We start from the raw sequence: 17,229 nt of genomic DNA on the forward strand, positions 1-17,229 counted from the left end.
GCAGTTGTATGGAGTCATTGTCTTCCATTTTGATCTGAACAAGGGCTACTCGCAGCTTGAAGTGGAAGAGAACTGCAGGCACATTACTACTTTTTCGACTCATGTTGGTTCATTCAGATAGAAAGGATTGCGCTTTGGAGTGTCCTCTGCTGCAGAAATATTCCAACATGTTATACGTAGGATTATGCAACCTGTGACACATGCCTTCAATTACACTGATAATATACTGGTATTTGGTGCAACACAGAAGGAGCATGATAAAGCCCTAAAACAAGTGTGTCAATTACTTACAGATGCAGGCCTCACCGTAAATGTTGAAAAGTGTAAATCCAAAAGACAAGATGCCCCCTCACATCGAGAGGTTGGGGTTGTGCCTCCAAGATCACTTGACTGTACACAAGCCAGGCAAGAATCAAAACCCTGCAGATTATTTATCACAAGTACCCCAACAACATCACAGTTCAATATTGAAAACCGCCAAGTAGTACATCAACTTCATTGTAAAGTCTAGCATGCCTGAGGCTCTGTCCATTGAGCAGGCCATTACCGCTGCTAATGCTGATAAAGACGTGTGAACTTTAAGACATCATTGCAGCCCAGTCATGGAGACTGAGGGTTTGACCTTCAAGTGACAATGTCGAATTTTAAAAATATTACAATGTCCAAGATGAACCTTCTGTCACTAATGAAGGCATTGTGCTAAGAGGATCCCGGATTGTCATACCTGCAAGTTTGAGACAGCAAATTATTGAACTCGCCCATGAATGCCTTTCTGGCATTGTGGCCACCAAGAGGGCATTGAGGGATCACATGGGATTCCCTCGCTTGGATGAGAAGGTACAGAGTGAAATAAAGGAGTGTCATTTATGCAATTGCCTGTCTCACAAGATGACCTTCATCCCCCAACAATGTCCAATCTCCCTGCATTTGCCTGGGAAAGAATTCCAGTTGATTTCTTTGGGCCCCTGGCCATCACCTTATGGTGATCATTAATGAGCATTCCCAGTTTCTTCTGGGAGAAGATATGTCATCCACAACCCACAACAAAGTCATTGAGCAGCTAGATAATATCTTTGCAGTGTGGGGCACACCATGCATATTCAAGTCTGGCAACGGTCCACCGTTCAAATACAAGGAGTTCAAGGAGTTTCTAGCCGATCTTACCTCTAACATTAGAAAGGTACACCTTTGTGGCCTCAAGTCAACAGTGTCGTGGAATGATTTATGGGGACCCTGAAACGGCTGATTCAATGTGCATCGATAGAGGGTCTTAATCTGAGTCAGGCCTTATGACAAGCTCTCTGGTCTTATCGGTCAACTCCTCATTCCACTATAGGTGAGAGTCCTGCTATTCTGATGTTCAGGAAAGCCATGAGAACCAAAGTACTGCAGTGGACCCTTGAGTGAACTCTACATGATGATGTGGTTCATGCTAATGAAGCTGCTCAGAAGCAGATGAAGAAGGTCTGATCGGTATCATCAAACTAGAGAAATGGTGTTTGATGAGGATGGCTTGGTCCTCGTCAAACAAAAGCAAAAGACATGTCCTCCATTTGATGTTGAACCTTTAAAAGTTGTGACACAAAAGGGACAGATGATAACAGTTCATCGTCCTGGCAAATCTACTACAAGGGACTCTTCCCACTTTAGACATCAGTGATGTCTATCATCCGTCCCTACAGGATCAGAGGAAACTGCCCCACTTGAATACTCTGACCAAACATTAGACCCTGTACCCGGGGGTCCACACTGGGTACAGCTCAGTTACCTTATACACACTGTCTGGCCGAAGTGTGCGAGCACCTAGATGGCTGATCGAGGAAATGTAATGCTGCTATTTCTTCATGTCTTTGTTTATGTTTTTTTTATTTAACAAGGGGAGATGTAGAGTCCTAAAACCGAAAGGGCTAGGGCCCCATGACTAGGGGCGTACTTATGAAGGACATTACGTAATTGGTCTGGGAGGTGTTCGGGTGTGGTCTCTAACCTTTATTGGGATATTGAGAGTTCAGTAGAATATTGTATGCTGATGAGTAAAGACGTTAACTATGAGCTCCGTGTGTGGTGTGTTCTTCTGCATGCTACTGGGCTGGGGAAGATGTCAACAACAGGTGTTTCAGCTTCATATGTATTAATAGCTCAGTGTAACATGTATGGTGAGCTGTAAATGTGTGCCACATGATCACAGCATCTGGAAGATTGAAAAGGGAAGATTGCAGTTCTGGGTCTCCCAGCTGGTCAACGTGAATTTTGCTTTGTGGGAGATGTTGTTACACAGCATCACTTACACAATTAAGTTGTAAGTACTCCCATTTACCTGAACAGTGCTTTATGAGAGGTACATCTTCTACCTGCATACTCTACAGAATCGTAGCATCAAGTAACTATTCTATAGCCAGGCTTTTCAGTAGACCGGAACTGTGCTTTATGAGATGTCCAAAGTTTATTTAGGAACAATTTGCATGACTTTTCCTCAAGGATGGCCCATATCCTGGTGACTTTTGCTGATCAAGGGTGTAAGCCATGACCAAAAAACAAGTGGATAGTACTTGCCAACTACTGAAGAACTGTGGGAAATTGCTTCTTTATTTCTTTTTAGATACTTATAGTTCATCCCTTGGCTTTAGCTGACAAAATAGAAACGTAGCATTCTGGTTATAGTGGATTTGTTTTCTAAAACCTTTCTCTTCATTGCCCTTACTGGAGTACTATCACTTGTTTTTTGTCAGCCACTAATGCTCTTGTATCACTTCAACATTTTGGAAAGCCGTAAGTCTGTTTTAAAGCTGAACATCGGTTCTCTTACCGTTTCCTCCATTTTCATGTAGGCAGAACAAAAAGTCCAACATAACTCTTGACATTTAATAGAGAATACGACTCTTCGCTAGGTGATTCACCTTACATTGTAATTGTAATTGTATTTATATAGCTCTTACTATCCCTGATGAGGCATTGAGGCGCTTTTCGATGAGTAGCACGCTGATGTGTCAGTACTATTGGCTCTCCAGCTTGTAAAGTTGAGAACAGAATATGAATCAATTCAAACTCTTATGCATAAACTGCCCTTATTTCCACCAAAACGTTAGCTCATTTGAAGTTGAAAGAAGGATAAATTAAATGACAGTGAGACTGGAAGTGCAAAGGCAGTGGTCAGAAGATTCATCCTACTTTCCATCAAGCTTTTCTGTAACATGCAAACATTGTGGAAGCAGTAATATTAGTATCCCTGGATCCGTGGGGATTTAGGGCTGTCCTGAGCTCAAGATATTGAGGGGCAGATTTATGGACAGTGGCTCTGCACCGAGTGCAGGGCCACTTTCCCTGTCCTGAGCACCCCCCTACCACCACCACGTGTGCGCCGTATTTAAATACGGCACACTATGGCGCAAGGTAGGGGGCAATAGTGTAATTTTTTATAACACTATTGATGTATTGTGCAGGAGTAGCGCCAAAATATCGGCACTACTCCTGCAGAGTACATAGGGCCCCATTCTAAAGAATGGAAGGCCCCCTTTAACGCCTGCTGTTGAGCAGGCGGTAAAAGTGCCTTAAAAAATGGCGTAAGAAAATCTAACAGGGAACGCCCCCTTTGCATATCGCAAAGGGTCACACAATGCAGGCATTGCGCCACTCTGTAAATAAGGAGTAGTGATTTTGGCCTCGTTGGGCCACATTAACATCAAAATAAATTACATTAATGTTGCGCAAGGTGGCGCTAGGGGCCTATAAACATGCCCCTGAATCTTCATGATTGCATAGTGATAGCGCGTCCAGTCCTTATAAATTACTTATACTTGGACACGCCAGAGGTCGGTGAACCTTTTGACCGAGTTGAGCTCTCCTTATCCAAAGAATTGTCGGATCCCTCAAATCAATAATCAATAACCATTTATAATCAATAACCAATACTCAATTAGTAATCAAACAACTAATTAGTTAAACGGAAAATCAGTAATTAGACACACCATGACCTTTCAGTCATGAAAAACCACACCTGTTTATTAAGAGTTAATGAGTTTATTTCCCTATATTAACAAAGCTAATACAATATAAGTAAGTCTTGAAATCAAATGATATACATATACGAACATTACTAGCTGTCCATAACGGCGGAAGAAACGCAATCTACACAATATCTGGATTATAATGCACTCGGTTATAACAATGCAAATCACTAATAAAAGTAACAGAATTTGACTAATTGCATACATTGGTCAGCATAACAAGATTTCAATTCAGCATGGTGCATCAAATGAATACCTCAACTAACCTCTGATTAGCATTGGCATGTGGGGCTTCATGCAAAAGAATTTAATCAACATAAGTTTAGAAAACTTCTAGCTTATGCTCTGTCAAAATAAGCAGTTGGTTCCTAAGAATGAAAATACAATGAATAATACATTTATCCTTTCATAATTACCAAATACAATCAGCATTCAAGGTAAGGTACCGGTTCGATCAGAGTGGGGCAGATTTCAAAGGGGCAAAGTTTAAGTCAAGTTTCCCTTGCAGAAGCAAGGAAAATGGGGGAACCAAAAGTTATGGAATGGGCAAGGCAAAGTAAAGTTTAAGTTAAAGTCTCTGGGGTGAGAATTCTTTAAAGCCTCTCTCTCTGGGATAGAGAAAAAGGCATCAAAGTGTTATCAAAATGGCTTCTCGAATCTGGCTTCAAAATGGCATCAAAGAAAATGGCTGGCTTCTCTTTGTCCGGTGGGTTTAAGTAAGAAAACGTTCCAAATTCTTCAGGGTCTTCCATTGGAGGGTCCATGGGGTGGTTTCTCTTTAACCAATGAATAGTGTCCTTCTCTTAATGTTCACTTACACATAAGGTGTCCTTGGAGTTTTGGAACACAAGTAGCAACAAAGTTTGCCAATTAATTCTGTATCAGTGTCTTTATTGTCGGCAACTGCAGAAACTGACCTTGCTCCAAAGGGGATGAAACTTGCCTAGCACGCAACTTTTTAGATAAGTGTATTAGTCATTGTACTGGAAAAATACAGCTTTTGAAGTTTAAAACATGTCTTTGTTAATACAAGTGAAAACTACACAGTTAAAATTGAGACCAGGCAACTAGGCCAAAGCCTCTGCTAAATTTAAGCTAAGCATATAACAGTTTTAACGAGAAAATCATAAAATACATCTACAATTATGATGGATTACTACATTGTCGATTCTTCATGATTAATCAAGCTCGTTTATACTAATGGTGACCTACTTCGTGGGCACATTTTCTACACACATTATTTTTCTTTGCTAAAATCCCATTGCCTTATACGATTTTGTTACATGATATATGAATGTTTGTTAGCCTTTCTTTTTCTGCTTCATCAATCCCTCCTCTGATGACTAATTATGTCATCACATTAAATCTTCCATCACAAATTTTATTTCACTAAAATTCAGTTTTAATAATTTTGCATTTCAATCATGTCCCTTTTCCTTTTTACTCCCTTTGATTTTTCCCTGTAGATTTCTACCATTCTCTTTTGTTCTTTCTTTTTTTTATTCTTCTCTTGTTTCTTGATTTTAATATTTTAATAGCTTTCCATATTCCCCAAATACCTATTAAGCAAATTAATATTATAAATATTCCTTTTACTATTTTCAGTAATAATCCGTTCCAAATGTTGCTGAGCCAATTTCCCACGGAAGCAAATCCTTTTCCAACCTTTTCCCATACTCCTGGTTCTTTCAATTCTTTCAAATCTGTACTATCGTTTGTTAAATTTGTAAGCATATTTCTAATTTGTCTACTGTTGTTTGGTATATATGAACAACAGTGACGTACACTAAGCATTTTGCAAACACCGCAATTTTTTGCTAAAAGAATGTCTAAAGCAAGCCGATTTTGAAGAGTCCTATGGCCATATTTATACTTTTTGACGCAAAGCTGCGCCGTCGCAGTTTTGCGTCAAAACAATTACCGCCGGCTAACGCCATTTCGATGCGCCGTGCGGGCGTCAAATTTATACTTTGATGCACGGCGGCGCAACCAACAGGTGGGAGTCATTATTTCGTGACGCACACAGCGGCGTCAAGTCGTAAAGGAAACCAACGTTAACGCGACCCAAATGACTGTGGGTCGATTTACGACAGCGCAACCCGGAAAGCGCCATTTTTTTTGACGCAATAGCGTCAAATTCACCCGCCAACACTGCCCTTTCAGCAGAGGAGACCCAAAATGGATCCCAGATGCCACAGCAGACCCCAGGAAGATGACAGCAGACCAGGAACCAGCCGGGATGATCCATACAGGAACTAGGACATTTATAGAAAAAAAAGAAAGTGTCGCTTCAGTGCAGAGGAGCAGGAAATCCTGGTTAACGAGGTGATGGAACACCAGCACCAACTGTTCATCACCTCTAAGTTGCCAATCAGCAGGAGAGAGGCCATATGCCAAAAAATTGTGGACAAGATCAACAGTGTGGCTGAAGAACGCAGAACAGTCACCGAGTGTAAGAAACGCTGGCATGACTGCAAACGTAGGACAAAGGACAAAATGGCCAGGAACAGGAAGGCAGCACTGCAGACTGGAGGGGGGAGTCCAGCACACCAGGAGGCCCTGGACCACATGGAGGAGATGGTCGCAGCCGTCATCCCTGAGGAGATCGTCACAGGGATTCAAGGACAGGACAGCTCAGACTACCACGAGACAACGCACATGCAGGGTAAGTCACATGGGGAATTATAATGCAATAATGATAACTGCAACCGGGGGGGGGGAATACCTACTACACAATGCATGTAAGTCAGCATATATATGAAGTGGCATGGGTAAAGGGGCACGGCAGGGGGGCATGGCCAGCACAGACAGAAGCTGGGGCACAACAAAATACAGCACCAACGACAGTCCCATGGGGGCATCCTGTCATGACAACAATGGAGCTAAGGGAAAGCAGCGACAGGTGGAAAGGCCACTACGTCAAACTTACATCCAGGCACTCGTCAGTCAAAATGTATCCTACATCAACTATGTCCCTATCAGTAATCCAGTAGCCAAAACAACAACTGCAATGTAACTGCAACAACAGTTGACAATAACACCTCTGATCTCTGTGCAGCTATAGTAGCAAATGGCAGGAACCTCCCCATGGAACATACCTACCTAAATTAGGGGGTGAGGATGACATCTGCAACTAGTTCTAGAAATAAGACAAAGGCACCAGTACACTCAAATGCCAATGCCCATAGTAGACACATACATCAGCCAAAGTAAACAGCAATAGGAGCCACACAGCACTAAGGACACACACATGCTGCATACGTCAGGGTCCCTCACGTGCCTGGCTAACAAGGCAACATCACTAATCTCATACTGCTCAGACAACAACATTGAGGAGGGGACACATGCAACTGGTCACTGAAACACACCTGCATAGTCTGCGAACCAAATAGGACATTGATACGATAAACAGGGCAATCCAATTAAACACACATTACCCAACATCATCTAGAAACATCAACAATGTTTACATCCATATCACATCCTAACATTGCCATGCATAGGATATGCCACATAACAATAACATTTAGGTCAATGTGAATAAAAAGTTTTTGGGGCAGGTCCTGAGAGGCAAGTGTGCTGCCAGGGCAATCACAACACCCACAGCCAGTGAAAGTGTAGTGTGGTAAGTTTTACGTATCCTTTGCGCATTATCTTCAGGCTTTAGGTCTTTGTGCACTTTGCCCTGAATGTATTTATTCATTTGCTGTCAGCGTAGAGCCTCTGTGCACTTTGCACTAAATGCTTCTTAATAGGCTTCGTACTGTTATTTTTCAAATAGCCAGTTCTACGGTGTTGTTTTTTATACATTTCACACTGTTTTGCCTACTTCAGCACTGGAGTTCTCCATAACATATTCACTCTGTGCTTCCGTCAAGGATACAGTCTGGTACATTGTCGATAGACGTGGTAGGAGTTTCGATTTGGCATTCCTGCGTAGGGACATTTTGTGATCACGATGACATGTTATGTATAAAATCACTTCCTTGTCCCAATACACGCAAGAGGGAGTTTCCAAACAGAGAACCACAACTAGACGCTGCCTGCCTTGTTGCAGATGCTGAACCAGATCACAGGCCTTTGCTCAGGTATGAGGGCTGATGTCTCCCCAGTGATTCGGAAAGGCAAGATAGAAGCTTAACATGCTGTGCTCTAAATAGAACAAGCAGAGGGAGAGTACAAACTGTTAGGCACCATGATAGCTTTGTTCTAATGTTTTACTCTCCTGGTGACTATTTCAATTCTACCATGTCGTATTGTTTGGGTTATTGCGGCTCACGCCTTATTATCTAAAATTCAGTTGTTTTATGAAATCATCATATAAAACAAATACTGTCTTTGTCATTTGTATATGAGATCATACTGGAAATGAGAGAGTTGGTTTGGATCTGAGTGACCACGACTTCCCTGAGAAGTTCCAAAGATGTCATGCGCTCAGCTGCCTAATCATTTCTTCCCCGTGGGAGACATGAGGTACTGCTAGTTAGCCAGAGCACAAAAAGAAAATTAGGGTGACAGAGTTATTTACAAGTGGGTCAGACTCAGTCCCCCACACCGTTAGCTATCCTGCTGCCTAGAACTCCAGTAGTCTCATTTAGGATAATGAGAGCCCACGTGACAAAATGTCTCTCCATACGAATAGATATACACGGAGGGTCGAGTAGGACAAAAAGATGGCTATTCCCTAATTGGTACAAAGCAACACCTAGAGGCGATTAGGCAGACAAGTCTGATAACTCTATATCATACATGTGACACACAGGTGGGCCCTCGGCCTATAACAGTGCCCATATGAAGGACAGCAGATACCAATACCAAACCAGAGCACAAAGTAAAGTCATCAAAAGGCTTGCATGTTACGGCAAAATTGTCACTACACAGACACACTAATTGTACCCTGTTTCATTGCATAGGAACATGGATCTCCTGCCGATATGCCTGTCCCTGATTTCCCTGATGACATGGATGACGAGCCCATAAACATTTACCAGGAGACCATCCAAAAGGTCCTTGAAACCCTCCAGACCCCACCTTCAGTCACAAGGAGGAGCAGAGAACAAGCAGCCATCACAGAAGATCCACCCACCACCCCAATTGTAAGACCTGCCAGCTCCAACACAGCTGAGGACTCGGACGACACTGGCACCAGCTTTGAAAGAACTGTAGTTGGTGTACAGCGGGAGCTGGCCAAGGAGGTGCGGGTGGGGATGCAAAACATGGCAGCCAGCCTTGTGGGGGTGCGTTCGTGCATGACGTCATTTGCAGATCAGGCAGCTGCAATGCAAGCCCTAACATCTCTCTTGCAGGAACTTGCAAAAACACAGAAGGAAATCAGCACAGCTGTCATCCAGTTGACACAACACCTACAACTGCAATCCAGTCAACGTGTGCACGAATGCAACATTGAACCCCTCAGGGCCGACCTGGCTGCCTACCATCGTGATGTGGTTGCTATTCTCAAAAACCAGCAGGCCCTCCTTGCAGCAGTACTGCCCTTAAGAACTTCACAGGGAGCAGCCCCCGGGATGTCTGACTCCACGTCTTCTAACACTGAGGTGTGTGTTGCCCCTTCACAACCAACAACAACAAGGACAAACCAGGCAACACACACATCAGAAGAAGAAGACATGGAACAGATCACATTCTCACAGAAGAGTACCCGGAAGCACTAGTCCCTTCACCATGGCCTACTTTGACCAAGGTCCTACGTTTTGTCAAATGCCAGTCTCACTACAACTACACTCAATGACTGTTCTGCTATCCACTGTATGACTTGTCACCATTGCCAGTGAATATCTCTCTCCTACTATTTGCCAAATCCTGTCCCTCTGCACTGTCTGTGACATCACCCCAGCATGTCAGGAGCATCATCCACACCCCTTCTGTAGGATCACCATGTAAGAATGCACCAGAACGGACTCAGCAAACATGGACAATGGACATTTTGCACTACAGCAGCTATCAATAAATAGCACTTGCACACCTAATATGTCTCTGTGTTATTTGACACATCAACTGTGCAGTAGATAACTCTAAAGTGCCTGTGTGGCTACCATGTAGCTTGTCAATACAACTGTCCTGACATCATGTAGTCTGATACATCTGTGCAGTGGCCAGGATTGCATCATAGCCTTACCATCCTGAGGAGATTAACTGATGAAGGGACAAACCACACACAATCATGCTGTGTTGGACAGAATAATGCTCCATCTATAGCAATTCAAGTCAGCTAATGGTGGCTGATAAATGTAGGCACCATGCAATACTAAAACATTAAATTATGCAGCAAAATCTAAGCAAACAAAAAAAGAAAACACTGCATCAATCACCCTTTCTGAGTATACTTCCATGAAGGAAAGTCATGCTGAATTATTACACACATGTTCTAGGTCAGCAATGAAGGCAACAAGACAAGAGTGTTAACAACACCTCATCTACAAAGATCTCCCTGAACATCACACTGCAGTCCGACCTATTTAATTACCCACAATAACAAGTCTGGAAGCACACTTTGTGATGTAGAATACCTACTCATCAACACAAATCCTTGGTGATCGATGTAAACTACCAATGGTGGGTCTCCCAAATGGTGGATACTTACCAAGTTAGCACGCGGGTAGCTGGCATGTTAAACCTCCATTTTCTGTGGTGGGTAGCATAGGACACTAATGTCATAGAAAAACATTCACCTATACTGATGTCAAGGCCATGATAAAGTAGCACTTAACGCATCATGCAAAGGGTTAACTATATGTTTATTCCTATTTATTCACACAAGAGGCAACTAAGGGAAAAGTCATACCTACACTAATCTAACCTGACTACTACTAACCCACAACTGTCCCTAACTAACCTAAGCTAAACTTACTCTACACATATAACGAAACGATCTAAACATCAACCCCCCACCCACCATTATGAGACAGGACACATGCAGGACAACACATACTAACCTACACACATACTATACTATCCTAAACAATCATATATTTTTTGGGTGATTTTTTATATATATATATATATATATATATTTTTTTTTTTAACAAACATGTATCCCAACATTGACCCCCACCCACCCACCCAAAAAAGAAGAATAGAAAGAATAAGGACCCCCCACCCTCCTCCCTAACACTAACTAAGCTAACAACCTACACTAACCTAACACTAATCCCCAAAACCCAACTATCAGTACAAAATAGGAAAGAGGAGAGAGGGGAGGGGTAAAAGTAAAACAAGGCAAAAGTCCTAGAGGTTGGCCCTCCGTAGGGTCCGCCTGATGGACCGAACCCTTTTCTTAATATATGCCACATCCTGGCTTAGCTTGTCCACCTTTGAAAAAACTTTGTCCACTTTACGGCTTAATGCCAGGAATGCGGCTGGGTCTACAGGGGGGGCTGCTGCAGTCTGTGTGCTGGCCGAGGTGGATGGTGTGGCAGTAGTTGGATGCCCACTGGACTGTCCTGGGTGTTGAAAATGGCTGGGTCCAGGTCTTGCTGACGAGGCAGGGTCAACTGTCCCCGCCGTTGCTGGAGCCACTTGGGGAGACCTGGTGGATGTGGTGGTGGTGGCTGTTCTGGGCAATGTAGGGCCACCCTGTGGTGAGGCCCACCATGCCCCGGAGGCCCGATCTGCTTGGTATTTGCGGGCCATCCTCCTGTACCCCGACTGCACCTGCAGGATGTGCCGGTATCGCATGGCACGCCTTTCAAACTGGTGTCTCTCTGCGGCACTCATGTTTGCAGCTGTGAAAAGAAATTGCAACTATTTACCATAGGAAATGCATTGGGTGGAATTGCACAATGGGTCATTTGCACATTACTTGTACTGTATTTGTTACAGCAATTGTCACAACATAGTTCATTGAAAGTCTCAGAGGAAGTACATGTGAAGCCTGCATACAAAAGGCCATCTCACACCTAGCATATCCATGTCTCTACATGATGGGTGACATCAGCCTAAACTTCTCATCCAAATAATGGCTAATGCAGCTGACATTATGGCTGAACCTCTTCCGCATACTGACTTCACTACATATGTCACTCTATGTGATAACTATCACAACCCTCACTCAATGCCATTTGTAAATTGTTGTTTGCAAATATTGAACCCATGTGCCCTAACCGAATGTGTACACTAGGTTCAAAACAAAGTTGCAAAAGGTCACAAGTATGTGTAACATACTGGTTGCTACAGTCCTAGGTACCCTATTCCCAATCACATGGCAGTCTTTGAGGGTTGGGTGGGAAGAACAACCAACAATCCCAGATTCAATGCACACCCAGGAGTGTATAGAAAGCTCAACAAGTATTTGCCTCCACACACAACACCAATGAAGGGCTAGCAACACTTTGGAGTCAGCCAAACATTGTCCTATCCAAGGTCCACACATGTCAAAATGCACTGACTCAGGCCAACATCACATACTACCAGTGAGGCATATTTTACCACACACACAGAGGAGCAAGAACACCCATGATCATGAGTCGAATGAACACCTAGGCCATTGCACTCTAGTCCCACACACTTCTAGTTCAACTTGTGGAAGTACATGGCCCCGGAAGATCCAACCTACAGTGTACTCAGTCCATCCTCAACTCGGAAGCTGCATATTTAATACAAGCCTTTTGCAGAAGCTATCTGGGAGAATGTCAGTCTGATATGCAGACTCAGTCCAAGCCAAGTCCCAGAGCAACTCTTACATTAACCAGTGTATTCCACATGACTCATCCCACTCCCCATAGCGGGCCTACTGGAATGACCTACAGCCCCTAAATCTGAGAGATGGCTAAGCATTGGTCTACAGACACTGAAGTGATATTTGAAATCCCACTAATGCAACAATACCAAAGAACGGGCAGCGCATCCAACCTTGAATTCTGTTGAACACACAGTAGTCCATCATGCATCACTAGCAAACAATATAATAGCACTCAGGCCACACTCACTGTAGGTGTCGGGGTCCTCAAAATGAGCCACCTCTCCCACGGTATACGGTGCAGGTCCACCTGTAAAGCATGGAAGGAAGAATATACTCAGACTCCGTGCACTGACAAACAATTGCAGTTACAATGACACTGTATGAATATGACATGCGTAATGATACACTTTCACACATGCTCATACTGCATGGAAGAATTCCTAATCAACATTTACATTGGATGAGTCTCCTGCTACAGTTACACACCCTACTACACACATGCAGTGGCCAGGACAGTCATGTGGTGTCAAAGATACACCTCCATTAGTATGCCTCAACAATATCGGGTTGCATTCATCTCTTCATGTGCATCCCAGAGAGACATCCAAAAGCTGTTAACTTGAGGACTGCATGACCCCTCAAACTCAAACAGGCTAGTTGGTCATTTTCAACACACACCAACCAGACACACATGTGACATATGTGTGGGCAACATAGCTAACTCCATGTGACGTGAAGGCACCACTCATTTATAGCATCATATTGGGTTTACAAATTTCTGTCTAGCTATGGCGTCTACATATGTAGGTATGATGTTTCAACATCCCTTTTTCACTGGCAACTCTGACCTGTAGAGTTCAAATCGAGGCATTACCGTGTCGCTTGTCTGACACAAAGGCAACACTACATTACATACAGCTACAGGCATCCGGTATGTGTTGTAAACATGAGCCATCTGACTGCTAGCATTGGTCTTCCTACACATTGTGCAACAAATACACAATAGGTTTCCCTAGCATTACACACAGTCAGCTACTTATCTAGCAGATTGGGTAACAATCATCACATGTCCCCACACAGCTTTCAATTATTCACATGTAATTGATTTGTACTCACCAACATGGCCACCAATCCTGATTCCCAGGTGGTCCAGCAGATCCTGCTCCCTGGATATCAGATCAGCCCAGCGGTGCTTGAGTTGATGCTCATTCCTCATGCTACCATACACCCGGACCAAGTGATGGCGCACCTTCCCCCACCGGACTTTACGTGCCTCCATGTGATACCCCTGTATCACACGGCCCCCAGCCTCCAGCATGAGTGGGAGGAAATGGCAAACAAGCCAAATGAACCCCCCCAATTCCTCCTCACCCATCCTGGCAAGCCGTGGCCTACCTGACATCTTTACTATTAGAAAGGGTAAAGAATTAGAAAAAAAAGTAAAAGGGGGAAATGGGGAAAGGTAGAGTAGTGAAGGAAAAAGGAAACTTAAGAAAAATAGCCCAACTAACCCCAAATTTAAACTACCCACAACAGACTCCCACAGACAAAAAAAAGAAACACTGGATTTGACAAAAGTATACAAAACAGACTAAGACAATATTAGACAACAAGACTATGATCACAAAAGCACAATATACAAGGTACACAGGACACAAAAGCAGTAAAACACAGGACAACACTTTTCTCACACCACACAGTCTAGAAGAATCTGAGACTGCAAAGTGAAAGTGAAAGTAAACTCACAGTACAGATTATGTAAACAGGATATCCTATTACATCACTTCCTGCATAATATGGCCGCCGTTTTTATTTTTCCGTTATGCGTCATATTTTCACGCATACAGATTGTGCGTCATATTTTTTGACGCATAACAGTGCACATAATGCAGAGTCAAAACTAATTTCTTCATTGTTCCCTTACATTTGTGTGAGGCTGAGTTTACAGTTCTACAGTAGAAATGTAATTTGCTGGCAAATATGAGAACCAGATATGAAAATTATTTTTGACTCTGCATTCTGTGCACTCATGTACGTCAAAAAAATATGACGCCCATGCTGTATGCGTGGAAATATGACGCATCATAGAAAATATGATGGACATGTAATGCAGTATATTAATCTATTATTTTTAATAGGATTTTTTTTGACTCTGCATTCTGTGCACTCCTGTACGTCAAAAAAATATGACGCCCATGCTGTATGCGTGGAAATATGACGCTTCATAGAAAATATGATGGACATGTAATGCAGTATATTAATCTATCATTTTTAATAGGATTTTTTTTGACTCTGCATTCTGTGCACTCCTATACGTCAAAAAAATATGACGCCCATGCTGTATGCGTGGAAATATGACGCATCATAGAAAATATGATGGACATGTAATGCAGTATATTAATCTATTATTTTTAATAGGATTTTTTTTTACTCTGTATTCTGTGCACTCCTGTACGTCAAAAAAATATGACGCCCATGCTGTATGCATGGAAATATGACGCATCATAGAAAATATGATGGACATGTAATGCAGTATATTAATCTATTATTTTTAATAGGATTTTTTTTGACTCTGCATTCTGTGCACTCCTGTACGTCATAAAAATATGACGCCCATGCTGTATGCGTGGAAATATGACGCATTTTGACAAAAATGTCTTCATTTTTTCAAGTTGTGAAAGGAACTTTGTCATGAGCAAACGGTGCTATGTGATACACATTTGTGGTTAGCTATGACACATGTCGCTTATTGGATGTATAGAAGGCATTCACACTGTAATATTAATGATTGCTCAAAATGGTTATTAACCATTTTTGTACACATATTTTGGGTAATTGCTGATGGCTATTTTGAAATGATGAATGGGATACCAGGATGTATTCCTTCTCAAAAATGTGCCCACATTTATCACGGTAATGCATTTATCTATAGTCCAAACAGGTAGTGCAATTGTCACTTACACTTTTTATGGGGCTAACCATGTCCTAATAATGATTTTGTGTATCTTATATGTGTTTTACTTTTGACATGTAGGCCACACATGCGCCTTATGCATGTGTTTACTTTACATGTACATAATTATTGTATATTTGGGGGGCGGTAGAGGTGGACTTAGGCCCCCAGCACCCGAGGGTTTGCCCTTCCAGATTTGCTAATTTATCCATGGCTTTCATTTATTCTGTTATGCTAAACCTGCAGCAGCAGGCTCATGGAAGGCCATAGGGTATGAATCACTGTTAGCCATTCAATAATCCCATTAGCCCATTTGACGTTTGCCCTATTGATTATTAGGAGCAATCTGACATACCATTTTGCACAGAAACTTTTTGCTAAATCTCGGCGTTCCTCATGTGCTGATGACAAATAGGTTGTTGATGTATGTGGCCCTTTATGCATTACCTGGTTTAGTGGCATGTTACATTCTTCCTGCTAGGTTCAAACTGGGACACTACTGTGATCGGCTGCTTGCAAATAATTGGTTGATTGGATGACATATGTTTATATGTGTGGGCGAATGTAGATCCACTATCAACTGTCTGGGTGTATGTTGTCACTGTAACTTCAAGGTCTCCTCATGAGTTAGTGGCAGCTAATCTTGTTCCAATTGGGCATTGTTTGTAGCAAAAATAGATAGAAGCCATTGAGGACATGGTCACGTACACATGGATGGTCCCACGCTCTCACTGAACACGTGTAATGAGACTTTCAAATGAGCTACATTTTTGTGCTGAGTGAGAGAATGTCTCAGGAGTCTGGATCAGGCATGTGTCATTGCCACATTTGTACACCTGTTGGCCTCTGTGGATGGTAATGTATCATGAAACATCCTAGCCTCTGTGCAGACATTTGTGGTGTATATTTTTTGTGTGATGAGTGTTATGTCATTATTGCTCAATGAGATGACATTCTTCTTCAGCAAATTCAAACTAAAGGTGGGCAGAAATTAATAGGCCAAAGCATGATGTGGTGTTTGTTATCTGTGTTTATTTACAATTGTGCAATAAGTATTGATATAAGAAATTATGAAAATAAATTATTTACAAGCTGTTGGCGCCTACGCACTCCAGCTGCCGTGTTTGGTTGTTCCCCCTCCTGTTGCAGGCCAGCATCCTCCTCTTCGTCGTCTTCAGGCATGTCTGGGTCTGGTTCAAGGAGGGGAATGTTCCTTTTTACACAAATATTGTGCAATATGGCACAAGTGAGTATGATCCTACAGACCATATCTGGGGAATATAGTAGGCTACCGCCAGTGATGTCAAGGCAGCGGAACCTTGACTTTAGGATCCCAAAGGTCCGCTCAACAATGCTGCGTGTCCTCTTATGAACGTCATTGTATGCCCGCTCTGCAGCAGTAGTCGGGTTCCCAAATGGTGTCATTAGCCAAGGCTGGATGCCATACCCCTGATCAGCTGAAAGAGAAATACAGAATGGGATCAATTAGATGTAGGAGGCACTCTTGTACAGACCTTTGATGGCAGTAGTTGTCTTGTGTTGTCTGTGACTCTTTTGTGTACTAATGTGACAAC

This window comes from Pleurodeles waltl, chromosome 2_2 (assembly GCF_031143425.1).
Source record: "Pleurodeles waltl isolate 20211129_DDA chromosome 2_2, aPleWal1.hap1.20221129, whole genome shotgun sequence".
NCBI classification, from domain to species: Eukaryota; Metazoa; Chordata; class Amphibia; order Caudata; family Salamandridae; genus Pleurodeles; species Pleurodeles waltl.